The sequence below is a fragment of the Delphinapterus leucas genome, chromosome 6 (genome assembly GCF_059928025.1).
Source record: "Delphinapterus leucas isolate spDelLeu-1000000601 "Yukka" chromosome 6, BTC_Dleu_Yukka2, whole genome shotgun sequence".
NCBI lineage: Eukaryota > Metazoa > Chordata > Mammalia > Artiodactyla > Monodontidae > Delphinapterus > Delphinapterus leucas.
The window spans coordinates 22,238,925-22,259,960 of record NC_143134.1 but is presented as its reverse complement, the minus strand read 5'-3'; positions in this window follow the sequence as shown (position 1 = coordinate 22,259,960).

The window sequence follows — 21,036 nt, the reverse complement described above, 5'->3', positions numbered from 1 at the left end:
TTTCCATTCTAAAATGTTTTGATGTCAGACAGCATCCAACGAAAATATTTTTTGGAAGTGCTTGAATCCTTAATTCCCTAATTTATATTTCTTAAGGTATTTTTAAGCACCCAGTTGCCTACAGGAAAACAAAAATCATTACAAAGATATGTTCCACCATGACCGTAAGCACATGCCATCTAAGACAACTGCGTGATGTGAACATGAAAAGAGAAAAGAGAAAATAAAATATAAATGCTGAACTCAATCTGCAAACTCTTCATGTCAAATATGAGGCAGAGATGAGAGAAATGTTTAGCATAGGGGGCAGAAGCATTTTGAGAAGAGCATAAGGAAAAAAGTCATGGGAGTTCGCAATTCACTCTTCATGGGACTCAAGAGAAGCCATCAGACCGATAATCTTTGGGAATTTGTGTGATTTTAGAGATCATTTTAATTGTGTAAGGAGGAGGATTGGTAAGTTTTTTGGAGAAAAGGATGATAGTCCAAGCATAAAATGAAGCTCTTTAAACAAATATTTTATTGAAGTATAATTGATTTACAGTGCTGTGTTAATTTCTGCTGCACAGCAAAGCGATTCGGTTATACATATACAGATCCCTAAAATCAATAATAATTTAAGTGCTTCTTGAACTGCACAAAACACTAACATCATTCATTTGGCCGACATTAGTTGAGCACCAGCTATGTGTCAGGCTCTGTTTAGATGTTTGGGTCCTTTACCTAAGCTACATCCATGTGAATGTGGTGCCATTAATCTCATGATACATATGAAGGTAGCTGTATGAGAGGCAAAGAAGTATATGACTTGGCCTTCCCCTTGAGAAGCTTCAGTCTAGTTGAGAACACAGTACATATGAAACAGCTGCTAAATAAAATATACTATAGTAAACATCAACTTTCCAGAACTGTCGAAGGTTGAGTCATCCTGGAGAATCCATCCAGTTTTCCAGATATCTGAGAGGTTGTCCCTTAAAACATAAGACAGTAACATTAAAGAAAATTAGTAGTTGTACTTAGTTCCAATACAGTAGCTCCCTCAGGACCTATTGAAGTATGTGTATAAGACAGTTTCTGTATTAGAATCATCTGTATTTTATTGTACCTATGTTTTATGGTTTTTCTATCCCTCCTTTGTAATTGGTTTGTCAACATACCTTTTAATTTACTGATGATGAACTAGCAAAGGTTCGAGAACAAACTAATTAATTTTATTAGGTTTGGGTGTAAAACACCCAACAAATTAACCCTAAGTAATGGGTTTCTTCTTTCAGGAAAATTCTCCAACCTTTGAATGGACTCCTGAGAGACCCTCACCTATTCCTGTTTCAAAGCTTCTTATCCTATCCCTGATTTTATTCTAGAGAATTGAGAAATCAAGAGAACTGAGTGCTAGATGAATGAGTATTATTGTATATTAGGTTTACTAAACTGAATATAATTGAGCATTAACATTTGACAGACAGGGTGTTTGAAATTATGAATAGGAAGCAGATGAACCATCTTAAGAAATGGTGTGAGAGAAGAGTAGTTGTGTGGAAGTCTTTCCTCTGGAAGGTAAGGAATCATATTTATTTGGAATCATTTTAGGAGTTATCGATCCTCATTTGTTGAAGGATAATATTGAAGCCAAGAGAAGTTAAGCGATTTGTTCACTTCAAGTTCACACAGAACCAGTTGTAAAAAATCTGGTCGTTTGATCTTCCTCTTTCTTTTTTTTCTTTTTTCTTTTTTTTGACTGTGCTGCACAGCTTGTGGGATCTTAATTCCCCAACTAGGGATCAAACCGATGGCCCCTGCAGCGGAAGCGCGGAGTCCTAACCACTGGACTGCCAGGGAATTCTCCTGATTGTTTGATCTTAAGTCCAGTTTTTGACATATTAATTGTCACAACAAATGAATAAACGTTTCTGAGTTGAACCAAAGAAAGTATATCCGGGGGCCTAGGCTCAAACATTTACTTACATGACAAAAGAAGGAAAGGAAAGAGAGAAACCCCATGACCCCAACCCCAAACCCCATTCCTCCCACTCTACTGAGGAGTCCATGCTTCACCTTCTCTTATGGACTCTCCAAGAAAATCAATGACCGACTCCCATTTCTGGTGGTGGCAGGCCAGGGCCTTTGGACCAACAATCGAGAGCTGACGCTGTACTAAGAAATCACTAGGCTAAAGAAGGAACGGAAAGAGGGGGCTTAGAGAAACAAGGGGATTATGGAAGCTGCTTTTGCTATGAGGGCATTTGCTAATTTGAGTCAAAACAATTTAAATATCAGCTTTATTAAGGTATAATATACATATATTTTAAGTATATAGTTTGATAAATTTTGACAAATGTCACATAGCCACTTACACCATTAAAAAATGTATGGGCTTCCCTGGTGGCGCAGTGGTTGAGAGTCTGCCTGCCGGTGCAGCGGATGCAGGTTCATGCCCCGGTCCGGGAGGATCCCACATGCCGCGTAGCGGCTGGGCCCGTGAGCCGTGGCCGCTGGGCCTGCGCGTCCGGAGCCTGTGCTCCGCAGCGGAAGAGGCCACAGCAGTGAGGCCCGGGTACCGCAAAAAAAAAAAAAAAGAAACGTAACATTTCCATTACACCCCAGAGTTTCCTCATACCCTTTGCAGTTCATTCTCTTCTTCCATCCCAGGCCCGGGTAGTCACTGATCTGCTTCTTGCCACTGTAGTTTTGCCTTTTCTAGAATTTTATATAAATGGAATCATGCAGAATAGAGTCTTAGGTCTGACTTCTTTCATTAATGTGTTAATATGGTGCAATATATGGATTGATGTTCAAATGTTAAACCAACATCACATTCCTGGGATGAACTACACTTGGTCCTTGTATATTTTTATCCTTATATTGATGGATTCAATTTGTTAATATTGATATTTTGTGAAGGACTTTGTATCTATGTCAATGAGGGATATTGGTATGCAGTTTCCTTCTAATGTAATGTCTTGTAATGTTCTTGCCTGGTTTTGACAACAAGCTAATGCTTGCCTCATAACATTTTGAATTAGGAAGTATTTTCTCTTCTATTTTCTGGAAAAGTTTGTGTAGAATTGATTTTATTTCTTCCTTAAATTTTTGTAGAATTCAGTGAAATCCTCTGGGCTTGGAGTTTTCTTTGGGAAAAGGTTTCTGATAATGAATTATATTTATTTTAATAGAATCGAAGTTATTCATATTGTTATGAATATTATTGTGTTAAGAGCTGGATTTTGTTATATTACTTTCAAGAGTATTGGACCTTAATTGAGCTTAACTTGAGGTTAAGTTACTTGTAGACCAACTTGATCTATTTGAGGCTTGCCCCCCTTCTTTTTTTTTTTTTTGAGGGTAGATTTTGTTCTAGGACAAAACTACTAAACTGCTGAAGCATGGTTCTTCTAAAGACCCTACCCCGTGCTCAGTAATGTGCTGGTAAATGTTTAACAACTGTTCTCCAAGAAAAAATACAAACCTGAGTTGTAGTGTTTGTTTACTTCTATTACAGCCAATTTCAATCTAGCAATGTAACATCACACAGCTCTCAAAATTCCTGAAAACTTAACAAGCAGACATCTCAAGCTAGTACAAGCCAGCTCCAGCACACCACCACCAATGAATGTCCCATATATTAGAAGGTCTCTCCACCCTGACTGGTCAAAATAAGAACTATTCTTAGCTTTGAGTAAGCTCCAGAAATTGCTTCACGTACTGCTTTCTGGTTGTTCTTTCTTCAGCTTCATGGAATTTCATTTCATACCTGTGCAGGTAAGCATTCAGCCAAAGACTCAAGTAGACCCCTCTGCATATCCCCAGAGCAGTTTTGCTCTCTCTGTCTCTCTCTCTACAGCTCCCTTCTCTCCTGCACTCTTCCTCACAAATTCTGGTCACCTCACATTCCCCAAACTCCTAAACTTGATGAGAGCACCAGGCTGTGTTTGGGTTCCCTCTTCTTTTGCTGTAGCTTGAAAACTGTCTACAGGCAGCAGGTTGGGGCAATCGTAGGGCTCACCTGGTTTATTTTGCCTCTCTCAGGGAATCAGTCCTAAGCTGACTGTCGTCCAGTAACTGAACACAATTGCTTCATATGTTTTGTCCAGTTTCCTAATTATTTTTGGTTAGAAGGCAATTTCTATAGCAGTTAATCCTCAATTGGGGTAAATTTAAACTTGTTATTGGCAGCCTCACTTAGGTAAGGAGTGAATTGATTACAGGTTACCAGGGAAGCATTACTATCCAGTTTTCTATTTTCCATTCATCTTCTTTCATTCTGTCTCTGTCAGAGAAAATGATCTTCCTACATAAACTGTAACAGGGATTAAAGTTGAATTAGATGAGAAATATGAGGTATTGCAAGTCAATGATTGCAAATCTTTTGGCCCTAAAAAAATTTCATCGTGTGCCACGTAGAGCATTATGCCTGAGATTTCCCAGCTGTTGTTACCAGTGATGTTTGAAGGGTTACAGGCAATGAGAGTTGGTATCAGAAGTTTGGAGATGGACAACTGTGGTTCTAAATTTGAAATGGTGAGCAAAGTATGTTGATCAAGTTCTAGACCAATGAGCTTGATCTTGGGAAAAGTTCTCGAATGAACTATTAGAGGAAGCATGTCTGAGAACCTCGAAAAGGGGTTAGTCATACTAGGCATCAGCTTGGATTCCAAAGAAAGTCATATCAAGATGCACACGTGCACAGTGTCTGGCACCAGGTAGAAACTCAGAAGATATTAATTAAATGAGTGAATAAATTACGGACTGAGTAAGCAAAGTCTTTTCTTTTGACAGACGACAAAACTAGCAGTTCAGGAACACACAGCAGAAAGTACAGCTGACTTGCAGCAAAACATAGGATAAAGTCTGCACAGTTCAGCTCAACTTGTGTTTATTGAGTGTCTACTGTGGGCCAGACATTCTGCCAGTTATCGGAGGTGCAAACATGACTAGTACATGGTTCCTACAATTTAGATTTAGACTTAGACCTATAAAGAGATAGTATCAATATGATGTGACAAGTGATATGAGAGAAGGATGCAGAGGCTGCATTGCGAACTCAGACAATGGATGAAGAAGCACACGGCTCAGCTTAGGGGAGGTTACAGGAAGCTTCCTAGTCTTGAAGGATGGTGACACTGTCTGTGGCACCAACAGCATCAATGCTGCGAATACTCCCTCCAGTGTGGGTTCACTTTGGGCACTTTGCATTTTAAGTTCTGTCATCCTGGGTAGGTTTCTCCTCCTATTTCGCCGCATTTGCCTTATCTAGTGGAGACCCCTCCCAGATTTTGGTATGGGACTGTCAGTCAGCGTTCATTTTCATTTTTGTATTCTCCTGAATCTCCTTGGATATTTAAAGCGAAACCAAAGGAGCCATAATTAGAGACTGTGTCCAAATGCTAAGTGAAAATTATTATTATATTAGGATGATAGTGCTTTCAAGAACTGTGTTCTCTGAGTGGGTGCTCCCTTTATGGTTTTGGATGCTGTGTCAATACAGCATAAACAAGAGAAGCTTACAAAAACCAAAACACAGTGACGAAAATATTTTTACTACCAATGACCCCTTGAATTTTTTTCTCCCTCTACAAGCCAGGTTTTAAGAGATATCTTATACATAAACTCTTTTTAATTAATAAAAATTAATTTGAGACATTGCCAAGTAGAGTTTCTGACTAGCATAAACTATCTGGCTCGAATTCACATAGTTTAGCTAAAAGCAAAAAGTCATAATAAGCATTTATCAAAACTGACTGTGTGCCAGGGGCTAAGAGCCCTCCTTGCATCAAATCAGGTAAGCCTCACAACCGTCATACGAAGTACACACTGTTGTCACCGTTATTTCACTCATGAGGAAACTGGGGGTCAGAGAGATTGAGTACGCAAGACAAGGCTCCACAGCTAGTGAGTTGTGGTGCTGCACTGAATTTCAGGCAGTCTGGCTTCAGACTCTAAAATCTTAAACCTTTATAAAGCAGAGTTGACTCTTGAATTGGATCATGTGGTTCCTAAGTGTAAATGAATGATCTCCATTAGACTTTCTGAAATAATGAAAATAGCCCATAGACATCCATTACTACCTCTGGGGACACCTAAACAGAAGCCTCCGCTCTAAAATGTAGATACTGGTTAGTATCCTAAGCCTTGCCTTGAACGAATGGTGCATACTCCACATCATCTTTAGAATGGATCCTTACCATCCAAAGAACGCTAAGGTACAACCCTGATGTGGTAACTGGCAATACACAGAAACAGGGGCAGCCTTCCCCACTGTGCTCATAACCTAATCAGAATTTTGTTTTAAAACAACTGGGCTTATTTAAAAGAGAAACACCTCACCCAATGGCCTATTATCTGCAAATATGTATTTAGGGACATTTGAAGTTGTTCTATTTACCCAACCATCACTAATGGCTACTTTGGATCTATGACAGCTGAATGTGTAAATATGGCTCTTAGACCTTTCTCAAGGTACGATACTGGCCCAATAGACCATAACAGCTTCTTAAGAGAACAGGATTTCCTTGAAGCAAAATCTGAATATCAAACAGAGCTCAGAGTGCTTTAGGAGTTTCTTAGTAGGTCATTTTGAACTGCTCTCCTCAGAGCTAAATGTCAAAATTTACCGGGAAATTTGGGTCCCACTAAGACCTGAACATCAATAAACATGAAAGCCAAACACTGATTTTTAAATAATGAGAACAGGGCCAGCACGATTCTTCATAGGCAATAAATAGATAATAAGCAAGGAGACGTAATTTTATTTTATTTTAATTTAATTTTAATTTTTATTTTGCGTTATGCGGGCCTCTCACTGTTGTGGCCTCTCCCGTTGCGGAGCACAGGCTCCGGACGTGCAGGGTCAGAGGCCATGGCTCACAGGCCCAGCTGCTCCGCGGCATGTGGGATCTTCTCGGACCGGGGCATGAACCTGCATCCCCTGCATCAGCAGGCGGACTCTCAACCACTGCGCCACCAGGGAAGCCCAAGGAGACGTAATTTTAAAAGAGTTTGTGCAGCCAAACTAAATAAACTAGGTAGCAAAGTTAAGATAGTATTGATTACTAAATAATACACTAGAAATTACCGATCTTATCCAGAGGAAACCCAGACATTATTCCAACATATTATAGAAAATTGAGAAATGATTAACTTGACAGGTGATGCTCCCCTCCTACACACTAGGGGAGCATCGGACCTAACAACCTCCGAAGAATTGCTTTTTTTTCTCTGCTGTGCCTCTGGGAATGCAGCACAGCTTACGAGGCCCCGCTCAGATTCCGTATTAGTTGGACCTGCTTCAACCAAGTACCACAAACTGGGAGGCTTAAAACAACAGAAATTTACTCTCTCACAGTTCTGGAGGCTGGAAGTGAGAAATCAAGGAGCAGGGCTGTGCTCCCTCTGAAATCTGCAGGGGAGGAGACTTCCTTGCCTCTTCCAGCTCCTGGTGTTGCCAGCAATCCTTGGCGTCCTTGGCTTGCAGTTGCATCAGTCCAATCTCTGCCTCTGTTGTCACATGGCCTTCTCTCCTTGTGTGTGTGTGTGCGCGGGTGTGCGTGTGCGTGTGTGTTCACATGGCCTTCCCCTGCCTGTGTCTCCCTCTGCCCTTCCGATGAGGTCACCAGTCACGTTGGATTACGGACCCACCCTAGTCCAGTATGACCTCAACTAATTACATCTGCAAGGACCCTATTTCCAAATAAGGTCACATGTGAGGTCCTGGAGGATGGGACATCAACGTATCTTTTTGGGGGACACAATTCAAAGTAGCCCCCATGTCTTCAATGAGACCGTCCCAAATCGCTCTCTGCTCTATGTTTGTACAGCTTGTGGGTCTATGGCTACTCATTTGTACCTGTACCACCCATCTGTTCCTATTATTATGTTATTATATGCTGCATGTCTTGTCTCCCTAATTTTATTGTAAACTCTTTGATTGGTAAATAATTCTTACTCAATATTCTACCCACAAAGCACTTAAAACAGTGATTTCATAGCAGTAGCTATCTAATCTTAGAGCAACTTTATACTTTTCAAAACTCTTTCCCATACATTATCTAACATGGTTCTGCCAATATCCCTGTGCTGTGGATTGGATCGCTGCGTTATTATCCTAAGTTTATGTCCAAGGGAATTAAGACACAGAGAGGGGAAGTGAGTCACGTGGCTTGAGCTATTCCCAGCAGCCTTTTATTGAAAAATGTCTCCTCCCTCCCTTCATTCCCTGTAAATTGATTATTAATGAGTCAAGTGTCTCTCTGGGAAAAAAATCCCTCCTTACTCTGAAGGCAAAGTGAGTGAGAGGAGAGGGAGGAAATGTGTATGAATACAAAGTCTGCCTTTTCCACTTGCACAAGCAGTTGGAAGAAAGTCACAGTCACCCAACCCTTCTGTTTTCATGAGCACTTCTCACCCTTTTTCTCCAGCATAACAGTGGAAAACCTCAACTTTTCTTAAACTTCTGACCCTGTCCCTTTATTCTCTCAGTTTAAGAAGATAGCTGCTCCCCCTTTGTTTTTCCTTTTAATAAAAAAATCCAACGGTAACTCCTTCAGCATCTTTCCACCTACCTTACAAATGGCTAGAGGGGGGAGGGGAGAAGAAAGGAGGTGGATGTGAGCATGAACAGGAGTCAGTGGCCTCCTGACCAAGGGCCAGCTGGCCAGGGGTGCCACAGAGCTCCGCATGCCCAAGTACTGCATGTCCCCAGCCTCCAGACCCAGGCAGTGTGAGGGATGGAGATAGCTCCCCTCAGAGCAAAAGGAGGGCAGACAGAGGAGCCCCGGTTCAGGAGGAGGCTCTCATACTGTGAAAGCCTGCTGTGGACATCTGTTTTCATCGTCCTTCTCTCTTTCCTGGGACTCACAAAGGAGAGCTTGGAAAATAATAATCAGCTTAGAGAAGACAAAAGAGGTCCTGTCCGGTGGGAGGGTGAGGGTAGAGGAAGAGGGGAGACACACACACACACACACACACACACACACACACACAGAGAATAGGGGAGACACACACAGAGAGAGAGAGAGAGAGAGAGAGAGAATAGAAAACAAGAGACAATGAGAAAATTCTAGGTAAAAAAAGGAAACAGATTTCTCGAAGTGGTAAGCTGATAGTTCAAATGTGAAATGCTCGCTACTCCAAATGGATGCAGTGTAACTAGGCTTTTTTATTCTGAATTCTCTCTTTGATACTTTGGCCTCAAGACTTTCTGTTTTAGGCTGGGCATCATCAGGCAGTAACCAGTAAGGAAGGTGATTTAATTTAAAAGAGAGAGAGAGACTGAGAGAGAAGTTAGATCAACAATGGAGCAATTTAAGTGTAACGGTACTCCAAGTTTAGAAGTACATTCTGTTTGCACAGATGAAGAGTGCAAGGAAAATTGGGTGGCAGTCTCTTTGGGACTGGGCGACGAAGTAAGTGGGTGGCTGAGGCCCTTAGAGGAAGGATAAAACCCTAACTAAGAAGACAAGTAGAAGAGTAAGATTTCATGCAGTGCAATTCTCTCCACCCTGCGCACCCACCCCCTGCGCATGTGTGTGCTCTGCGACACCCTCAAGTAAACACACATGCACGCCAAGCTTCTCCAGCGTTCCTAGACCTGGGGTCTAGCTGGAATCTAAGCACTGGAGCTCTGAGCAGGATTAGGGCGGGGGCAACTCCACTGGTCTGGGTCAGATAGAAATCCCGGGATCCCCATTCAGAAGTGAACACAAAGTCTTTAAAAAGGTGCCACAAGTCTTGAGGATACTAGGAGCCTTAAAACTCTAAAATTAATGAGGGATTCAGGCCATGGGTTCTTGTGCTGTGTTACTTGTGATTATAAAATAGATCAGAGATAATAAAAGGTTATTAGTCTGGAAAAACCAGTAAAGGGCTGGAACCTAGGGGGCCAAAGTACAACCCCACTTTTTCTCTGAGTAAAGCGCTTTCCCCTGCATCTGTTTCCTCTTCTGAAAGTGAAATGTGTCCTCCTGTGCTTTTAGGTCAGTGCTTCTCGAGCTCTAACGAGCATACACATCACCTGGGACGTTGTTACTAGGAGGATTCTGACTGAATAGTTCTGGGGCAGGCCTTGAGATTCTGCACTTATAAAAAAAGATCCCAGGCAGCCAGCAGTCTACATGATACTTTTGCATGAATTAGAATAATGTACCCTTCTCTGGGCAGCCCTGTAAGTGCCTTTGCAAAAAGAATCCTTTTCCCACATGGTTTGGCTAGGGATAGGTAGGCTGGATTTCAGCCCGTGCACTCCTTTGGACAGTGCCTTTGAGCAGTGCACAAGCTGCCCAACTGTGCAGGGCAGTCCTGACCTCGTAGGCAGCTGCCTCCTGGACTACTGCTAAGATAGCCCTGCTCATGATCCATCAGAGATGGTCTGCTACTCTCTCTCTCCTTAATGGCACAACTCAGCAAGCTCAACAAGTCATACTTGCTAGCTCTCATTCTTGCATTGGAATACCTGTTTTTCTTCAGAGACTGCCAGAATGACAAGTGGGAATGAACTGATTCCTTTTCTACTTAAAAAAGAGACTTTGGCTCCTGGTTCCTCACCCTCCAGTGCACCCTTACTCAGCCTAGAGCTCTAAGTATGGGTCATATCATGGCTCCCCATCCACTGCTTCTGCTGCAGTACTTGCATTTGGAATTTTATACCTCACGTCATATATTAATCCAGGATTTAAACAATTAAGCTCCTATGCCTATTCTCACACGTGATTATTATCTGGTTTGCTCAAATCTTTTGTTTCTCATCAAATATTACTCCTCCTTTATAGGGGATCAGACATAAAGGCAAAGACCCAAGTACCTGAAATTTCACTAAGCTGTCTGTCTGCCTTGGATGGCCGGATCCAGTACAGCTCCGGACTCGGAAAAGTTTTCCTAGCTCCACCTCTGCCCAGGCTGCCTTGTTCTGTCCTATTACTGGAGAGAAATTCAGAATATTTGTTTGTCTACCAGTGTTGCTGAATTCTCTTCTCTATAGGTGCTTAAGGTCAGGTGGGGAGAGCAATGGAACCGGTTAGGAGAGGCACCCCTGCAAAACTAAGCTCAGCTGTCCTGGGCTTTCTTCGAAGCATTTGGTGTTCACTAGTCACGTATCTCCTGAAAAGAAACTTTTGGCCAAGGACAGAAAATTCTGGTTTCTCTAAGTAGCAGGTAAAGGGAGCAACAAAGTAGAATATAAAGATCTCTGAGCTAGTAATCTGGAGGTTCTGTTTCTGTTACCCAAGGCAGCCTGCCTGCCTTGATTTCTCTTGGTTAAATCTATACAATGAAGCAATAGAACTACATAATGTGGAAGATTCCGTCTAGTTTTTAAATTGTAAGCATCTATGAAGTTTGGTGGCCTTTGCCTTTTTTTCTGTTAAGCTAAATTTCTGTTAAGTTAAATTTATGAACTTAAAATAAGTCCTGCATGTTAAAAGGCAATGGAATTAATTTGTAATTCCTAGGTGTAGTTTCCCTAGGTCCCTCTCTACCAGGTGGCCGTATCCCTTTACCGAAGGCATCACTCTATTAGAGCGCCTCTCCATTCAGCTCCCCTGGCTTCCAACACCTGCTCCCTCCATATTCTTTTTAGGTTTATACTTGGGAAGAGCCACCCTGGTTGCTTCTGTTCCTTTACTAAACTTCAAATTACCCATCTTGAGAGTGCCACGGGCTTCCTGCCAGGACCATGATTTATACAGACCCCATTTATAAGACAAAGAGTCATTGAGAGCTGCCAACGTTTGTAAGAGTTTTGGTGCAAACAATTTTCTTAAAGCCAAATCTATTGTATTACCCGCACTGGATAGAGTTGGGTAAAATATTTTATTTTTGCCTGGCATCTGTGAGGTAGAGTTTAGACAAGTTCAATGCCATTTATTCACACATTTGTTCTGCAAAGCACTTACTTGGTCAACTGTAAGCTCTGGTTAGACTTCAGTGGTCTAATACAAAAGGAGTAACATACAGGATCTCTGCCCACAATGTGTTTTCAAACTAGTGGAATCAAGACACCCACAAAAGAAAGAAAAAAACAAGGCGATACATGAGCTGTGGTTACAAAGCTGACTTATTAAAAATTCTAGCACATAAAAGCTAGAAGAGTCGTCCAGTTTGGTTTTCCTGTCTATGGATGGAGTCCCAGAGCTTAACTAGTCTAGGGTTTGAATCAGAGGTAATAGCTGAACCCATGTCTCCACCTTGCTGGGGTGGATCTGCTTCTCCACCTCACACTGCTTCCCCTTTAACAAATATCCCACTTACACTGGTGGTCTCATATCCCATGAGGTTTATCTAAGGAAGGATTATGGCTGATTGAAATTTTTAAGAAATATACAAAAACTCATACAATCAGGTCAGCTTCGTATGTTATTTGAGAAAAATAGCAGTTGCCGTTACTTTGTACTCATAGGTGTGATGTATAATGTAACCAGGTGGATCAGAAACTAGAGAGAGAGGGTTGACTGTCTGCTGTCATGGGGGAATCACGCTGTCATAGCTCCTTGCCTGGAGGAAGCCTTTTTCTGGCTCCAGGGGCCATCCCCGTGGAGTGCTGGTGGTTATATGTCTCGGCGTGGCCTTAGAACGGCAGCCATGCTGTGTGGATGCACCGTCAAGGGAGATCTTCCTGTCCCCCATGGCGGCTTCAGAAATCAATGTGTCCCTCAGGACCAGCTGAGAGAGCTAGAGGGCAGAAGCAAAGACAAATGCCTTCCTGAAGGAAACACTCACAGCCAGGTTTCCATCCTATTTTGGGGTGGTTTTTTCCTAATTAGCATCTCATTTTCTTCTGACACAGTCCTTCTCGGATCTTCAGAGAACTCCTGTTATGTCCTGGGAGAGTTTCCAAGACTCTGGGCCTTTCGGATGAACAACCCCAAAGACAACATCCAAGATCAAAGCGGCATTCAGAGATCTCAGATGGCTCCGGGTGTGACCGGCACCGGCTGAGATGATGGCGCTCAGCTCTTGGAGGACATTCTTTGACTGTGGCACGTCCCTGCGTTCACAGGTGGACAGCTTCTGCTGACCTCCAACACCTCAGCAAGACACCTCAGGGCTTTGCTCATGGAATCTAACTGTGAGACAAAGCATCAAAAAACAGTTGCTGGGTCCTTCTGAAAGAGGGGCTATCTCTTCTTTTCCTAGCATTCATAAAATTGTGGGATTTTAGAGCAATATGATCATGCAGGGGTTGAAATCTCATTCTACAGAAAATTTAGCTGGGATAGGCTGGGATAGGCTAAGTCGGTGCACACAACTCACCTGTGTCTCTTGTTAAAATGCAGGTTCTGATTCATTGAATCTGGGTCAGGGCCTGAGATTCTTCACTTCTAACAAGTTCCCAGATAAAGCCCAGGTTGCTGGTCAAGGACCAGACTCTAAGTAGCAAGGGGCTGTATCTCCTGCCTAAAGGCAAAGAAGTGGACAGAATTAGGACCAAAACCACATTTCCTGACTCTTATTCTATGTGGTTTTTCCCCTCATGTAGTGAAACTTGGAGCCGTCCCTGCCCACACTTCTCCCCTTCTGCAAACAGGTACCTGAATATAAAAAGGAGGGCAGTGGGAGGAGTAGAGAGAGAGAGAGAGAGAAAACAGCCTTGCAGTAACAGGAATGGCAGATAAGAACTCTCTATAAGGGAGTTTGAATAGGGAGGGGAAAAGAGAATACAAAGAGATAAGTATAGAATTATTGAGGTTAGCGTCCTGGATTCAATGCCCATAAAGCCCAGCTAAGCTTACTTTGGTTCTGGCCCAGAAAATGATGCCTCCAACTTAACCAATCATCTTGAGATTGTGTGATGCTTACCCCAAATCGGAGGATAAAACTAGATTCCCATGTAATTTTTTTAAAAAAGGGAATCACTGTTTTAAAGTTTAGGATAAGTATCTTAGAAAGGTAAACCTGTGTTTATCTGTTGGTCACAAATACGCACACAAAGTCCTATCAAAAAAATATATATATTCTTTACCCATTCATCTGTTAATGGACACTTGGGTTGCTTCCATGTCCTGGCTATTGTAAATAGAGCTGCAATGAACATTTTGGTACATGACTCTTTCTGAATTATGGTTTTCTCAGGGTATATGCCCAGTAGTGGGATTGCTGGGTCATATGGTAGTTCTATTTTTAGTTTTCTAAGGAATCTCCTTACTGTTCTCCATAGTGGCTGTATCAATTTACATTCCCACCAACAGTGCAAGAGGGTTCCCTTTTTCTCCACACCCTCTCCAGCATTTATTGTTTGAAGATTTTTTGATGATGGCCAGTTAAAAAAAAAAAAAAAAATATATATATATATATATATATATATATATATATAAAGTAGAAAATGATGCAGAAATTTTTACTTGAAGTAGAATCTTGGAACTATCAGTGATTAATCATGATGCATATCCATAAAATGTGCTATGAAAATTGGAAAAATTATAACAAGAACATGCCCTTAGGAATTAAAAAATATTCAGTGGAAAGAGATAGAAAAAAACATAGAGGATCAAGTCAGTGTCCAACATCAGGCTGATAGGAATTTAAGAAAGTAAATAGGGCTTCCCTGGTGGCGCAGTGGTTGAGAGTCTGCCTGCCTATGCAGGGGACACGGGTTCGTGCCCCGGTCCGGGAAGATCCCACATGCCGCGGAGCGGCTGGGCGCGTGAGCCATGGCCGCTGAGCCTGCGTGTCCGGAGCCTGTGCTCCGCAACGGGAGAGGCCACAACAGTGAGAGGCCCGCGTACCGCAAAAAATATATAATAATAATTTTTAAAAAAATTTTAAAAAGAAAGTAAATAGAAAATAGAGGGAAGGACATAATCAAATTATTAAGGGAAGAAAAATTACCAGAGCGAAAATGAAGTATGAGCCTTCAAAATGAAAAAATTCAGTATGTCCCCAGAGCTAAAGAGGACATCTGATTAGAGACTGTCACCTGATGCACCACTGGACAATTTCAGAGCAAAATGGATGAAGGAAAGATGGTGATAAATGGCTCATGACGAAAAAATGAGTGAAAAATCAGACTGTTATCAAAATTCTTATCTGCAATTTCTTGAAACCAATAATAGATGTTAGAAGACAATGGGCCAAAGTACTTAAAGTTCTGGGGAAAAATACAATTGCTGTTAGGATTGTACACCTAGTCACACTATTAGTAAATGCAGGTGAAAAATGAAAATTATTTTCAGACGTAAGAAGACTTTCTGAGATAATTTCAACAGCAAAGGTCAGAGACAATTGAGTAATAACGCAAAGTGCTAAAGAAGAATAACTGTGAACATGTAGAATTCTACATTCAAACTACCACAAAGGGTCAGAGTAAAATATATTTTCAGAAAAACAAAGTGAGAGTGATTACCCCTCACAGAACCCTCTGAAAGAATTATTGAAAAGTGAACTTAGGAAAAATTAAAATTAGTTGAGAAATAGGAAGTGTGTTTTAAGAAGAAATGATGAAAAAATGGTGTCATATGCATACATATATGAGAATTGACTTCATTAGGATAATGGTGATTAATACAGGGGCTATAAAAGCAATCTGAAAATAAATAGACAATAGTAACTTGTAAAATAGGGTGACAGTGTGTGGAATTAAATCACCCTAAAGTCCATGATCCTGTAATATATTAAAAAATGGCCTTGGGTCTCTGGCCAGTGCCAGACCCTATGGGTCTTAACCAATCAGGTGCCAGAGGACAGGGGAATGCATTGGCCCAGCCTATATAGGTGAGCTCTTTGCATATCACCACATGGGGCAGCATTCTCTTCCCCACTACAGTCTTGTGTTATTTGAAGAATGAGGCAATTTTCATTTACTACTTTGCATGGTTATCCATCTCTTTAGTAGATAATTATGTCTTGAAAAATACAGTTGTATTTCTGCTATCTAACTGAAGAGTGATAAAAACAGATGAAAAAAAATTGATTTGTGATTATTTTGATTTTCCTTAACATGGAACAATGACAAAATATGTGATTATAACATTGTAATCCAAAATGTGATAAATAAGATAAGAAGAGCAAAATTCACAACCAAATATGGTTTATCATAGAAGTGCTTGGATTGTTTAAGAAGTTTTTCAGTGAAACTGACCATATTAGCATTTTTTTTTTTTTTTTAAGTGTGCTTAGCTTCATAGATTCTGAAAAAGCCTTTGGTTAAAATTTCACATCCCAGGACTTCACTGGCGGCGCAGTGGTTAAGAATCCGCCTGCCAATGCAGGGGACACGGGTTCAAGCCCTGGTCTGGGAAGATCCCACATGCCGTGGAGCAACTATGCCCCTGCACCACAACTACTGAGCCCGTGTGCCACAACTACTGAAGCCCGCGTGCCTAGAGCATGTGCTCCGCATCAAGAGAAGCCACCACAATGAGAAGCCCGCGCACCGCAATGAAGGGTAGCCCCCGCTTGCCGCAACTAGAGAAACTCTGCAAGCAGCAACGAAGATCCAATGCAGCCAAAAAATATATATAAATAAATAAATTTATTTTAAAAAAATATTTCACATCCCACGTGATGAAAACAAACACAAAATCAAAATAGTTTTTAACAAGCTATGATTAGAAAGTAATTTGATAAAAATATATTTAACAAAATGCCAAAGCAAACATTATAGCTAATGACGAGAAACAATAAAATATTTTTGTATAATAAGTCATGAATATACTCAGTTATTGCTATCATTAACCATTTTACTGGAGGTTCTAGCCAACTTAATAAGACAAGGAAAAAAAAAGAGAAAATAGACTGTAAACAAAAAAACCAAAATTTTCAATACAGACAGTATAATTGTCTACATAAAAAACTCAAGAGACTCCTATAAACTGTAGGAATTAATAATAATTAATTATTTTTTGTTATTTCCATAACTTTATTAAAACCAGAAAATTAAATATATATGAAAAAATAGTGGAAAACAAGGACCTCTATCAGCTTTAGTTACTGCAATATGCATTATTTGTAATTATAAATTATATAAATTATGAATTACATGTAACAAAATTATAACAAAAACTTTAAGTTTTGAAACACGTTTTATTCAAGAATTACATAATTTCAAATATCTTCCAAAATACAGTTTCCTAGATTGCTACAAAAAGAAATCAAACTCAACAAGAAATTTAAATCATTAAATATGTTTCACTAGTGTATACATGCAGAATGCCAAGCAATTAATATTTAGCCCTGGAATGCGTACGATGTCTTTCATTTTTCCTTATTAAAGGCTCAATCCACCACTTTGTATAGGCTATGTACAACAGGCAAAGTTCAGTGTTCATAGGAGTTTGACATTAGCTGCCTCAATTTATAGCTCTGGTAGTTTGTCCACAGGGGTGTCAAATTTGAAGTTTGTAGGAAACAAATCTAGGGTCCGAGGATAGTTTAGTTTGTAGGACTGTCTGACTATAACATCAGCAACACCAGCAATATCTCCAATTTCTTTTTGGGTCCTTTTCTCAGCTGATGCCTCTTAGGCCATGTAAATGGTGGCTGCTGCCACAGATATCGGGCTCCTTCCAGGAACCAAGTCCAACTCCACAGCTTTACAGGTTATATGTGTAGCTGCCATCTGTACTTGTTTAGGATGACAAAGGTTGGAAAAAAAACCTGGACATGAAGTCTGCAGTTGTAATCAAATCCACACTGCTTTCTAAAGCTTTCAAAATAAGGTATTATTAATTATATGAAAATGAACAGCATTCTATATATCAGAAATATAGAGGTAGAAAACGCAATTTGAAAAAACATACCAAACACAACTGTAGCAAAACTAATAAGGTATCTGGAAATACATTTAACAAAAGATGCTTAAAAATCTTATGCAAAAATGTATAAAATGTTATTGTAAGAGATAAGTAAAACTCAAGAAATTAAAAAGAAAAAAAGATAATTCTCTCCCAAATGCAATACAATTTTAACCAAAGGTTCTGCTGTGTCCCTCAGAAAGATATGTTGAAATCCTAGCTTCCAATACTTGTGAACATGACTTTATTTGGAAACAGGGTCTTTGCAGATGTAATCAAGTTAAAATGAGGTCATACTGGGTTATGGCAGGCCCTAAATCCAATGATGGTAGTGATGGAAGCAAAGATTTGAGTGATATATGTGTGAGCCAAAGGATGCCAAGCACTGCTGGAAACCACAAGAAACTAGGAGAGAGGCATGGAACAGATTCTCCTCCCAGTCCCCCAGAGGGAACCAACTCTGTTGACATCCTAGTTGTTTAAGCCACCTAGTCTTCCAGGCTTTTTTTTTTTTAACCACAGACCTAAGAAACTGTTACAGATTCCAACTCAGTTTTCTGCAAACTTGACAAACTGATCTTAAAATCCTACTGATGAATAAAGGACCAAAAATAAATAAGAAGGAGGGAGAGGAGGAGTGTTTGTTCCATCAAATACAAGACTCATTGTAAAGCTATGGTCATTGAGACAGTTTTGATAGTGACACAGGGACATAGGTGTTGGCACAGTTTCTAGGATGGATGGCCTGGAAACAACCCATGAGTATGGGATTTGAAATATGACAGGGCAGCATTACAAATCAGCAGGAAACAATGAACTACTCAATAAATGGGGCTGAAACATTAGTTATAAGTGGAACCAAGACAAAATTAGCTCCTCATATCATGCACAGAGGGAAACTCTGTATGGATTAAATATTTAAATGTGGAAAAGCAAAACTGTGAACCACATAGAAGCAAATAAAGAATATCTTTGACTTCAGATAGGTAAAGAGATTCTTTAAACAAGAAACCCAAACACATACTCATAATGAAAAAATTAATAAATGAGGTGCTATAGACTGAATATGTTCCCCACAAATTTGTATGTTAAAATCTAATCCCCAGTGGTGTGGTATTTGGAGGTGGGGCCTTTGGGGTGATTAGATCATAAGGGTGGAGCTCTCATGAATGGGGTTAGTGCCCTTATAAAAGAGGCCCCAGAGATTCCTTATCCCTCCCACCATGTGAAATTACAACAAAAAGACAGCTATGAACTAGGAAGTGGGCTCTCACCAGACCCTAAATCTTCCAGTGACTTGATCTTGGGCTTCCCAACCCCCAGAACCATAAGAAATAAATTTCTGTTGTTTATAAGCCACCCAGTCTATGGTATTCTGTTATAGCAGCTCGAATAGGCTATAACATTAGACTATATTAAAATGTAAAACTTCTTTTCAACAAAAGACAACATAGATAAGGTATAAAGAAAACTCACAGATTAGGAGTAGAAATTTGTAATCCACATTACTAGGAACTAAAGAGAACTTCTTAAAAAATGATTAAGGCAAAGAAAATAATCTAATAGAAAAATGGATAAATGATATTAAAAGGCGTTTTTCAGAAGAAGACACTCTAATGGCTCATAAACGTACACAATTATTCTCAGCCTCACAATAGTCTGGAAAAAGGAAATTAAAACAACAGTGAGATCCATTTTATTCCTATAAAAGTGGAAAAATTTGAAAGTCTGATAACACAAAGTGCTGAGGAGGATGTATGGAAAAAGGAACTTTTATCCATTTCTGGTGGGTGGGTAAATTGGAAGAATGACCTTGAAGAACAGTTTGGTAATATCTAATAAAGCTGAATAATGAGCATACTCTCTGATTCAACAATCACATTTCTTGGTATCTATCTTAAGAAACTCATACACACATGCACAAAGAGATGTATGTGAGGATGTTCAAACTTTTAGTAAGGGAATGAATATGCAGTATAATGGGATTCTACAGGGTAGTTAAAAATCACTGAAGCATATCTCATTTATCTACAGATACATCTTTAAAATATAATATTGAACAAGAAAAAAAGAGGTTGCCAAAGGAGATGGACAGTATGAGACTACTGGAAACTCAAGTGAGGCTGGGATGGTCTAAAATGGCTCATTCACATATGTGGTACTTGGTGCTGGTTGATCTGGAGGGCCTCACTGAGATGATTGTCTCTGCTCCACTTGGTCTCTCATCCTCAAGTAGGCTGGACCAGGCTTCTTCACATGGCAGTCTCAAGGCAGCTTTCCAAGGGAGTGGGAGCTGCAAGGCCTCTTAAGGCTTAAGCTTGGAAGTCACATGGTATCACCTCTGGCACATTTTATGGGTCATAGCAAGTCACAAAGCCATTGCAGATTCAAGGAATAGAGAAGTAGCCTTCACCTCTTGATAGCAGGAGTGGCAGAGTCACACTGCAAAGAGTCATTGTATATAAGAATGAAAGGAAATTGTACCCTTCTTGTGTAATCTCCCCAAATGTACATACTGAACTGATCTTCCCCTTAAAAATGTACACAGTCCATGGTTTTCTCCATCTAAATTGATGACACTTTGAGCGTTCTGGTTGTTCAAGTAGAAAACCTTGGATTCATCCTTGACTTCTCCTTTTCTCTCATATCCCACATCCTATCCATTATGAGATAATGTTGGCAGAATATTAGAAATCATCCAGTATCTGACAGCCCCCTGTTACCAGTCTGGTTGAGCCACCATTAACTCATTGAATGACTGGAATAACTTCCTAACGGCTTACGTCTACTCTTGCAAATTCCCTTAAAATACATTCAATCATGTTGCTTGTGGTAGGCTGAGTAATGCCTCCCCAAAGATGTCCACATCCTAATCCCTGAAACTGTAAATATATTACCTTATATGGCAAAAGAGACTTTGCAGATGTGATTAAAGATGCTGAGATGGGGCTTCCCTGGTGGCGCAGTGGTTGAGAGTCCGCCTGCCGATGCAGGGGACACGGGTTCATGCCCCGGTCCGGGAAGATCCCACATGCCGCGGAGCGGCTGGGCCCGTAAGCCATGGCTGCTGAGCCTGCGCGTCTGGAGCCTGTGCTCCGCAGTGGGAGAGGCCACAACAGTGAGAGGTCCGTGTACCACACACACACACACACACACACACACACACACACACACACAAAGATGCTGAAATGGATGATCCAGGTGGGCCCAATATAATCACAAGGGTACTTATAAGAGGGAGACAGTAGAATGAGAGCAAGAGAGAAGGCAACTTGATGATGGAAGCAGAGAGAAGTGTGAGGATGCTACACCACTG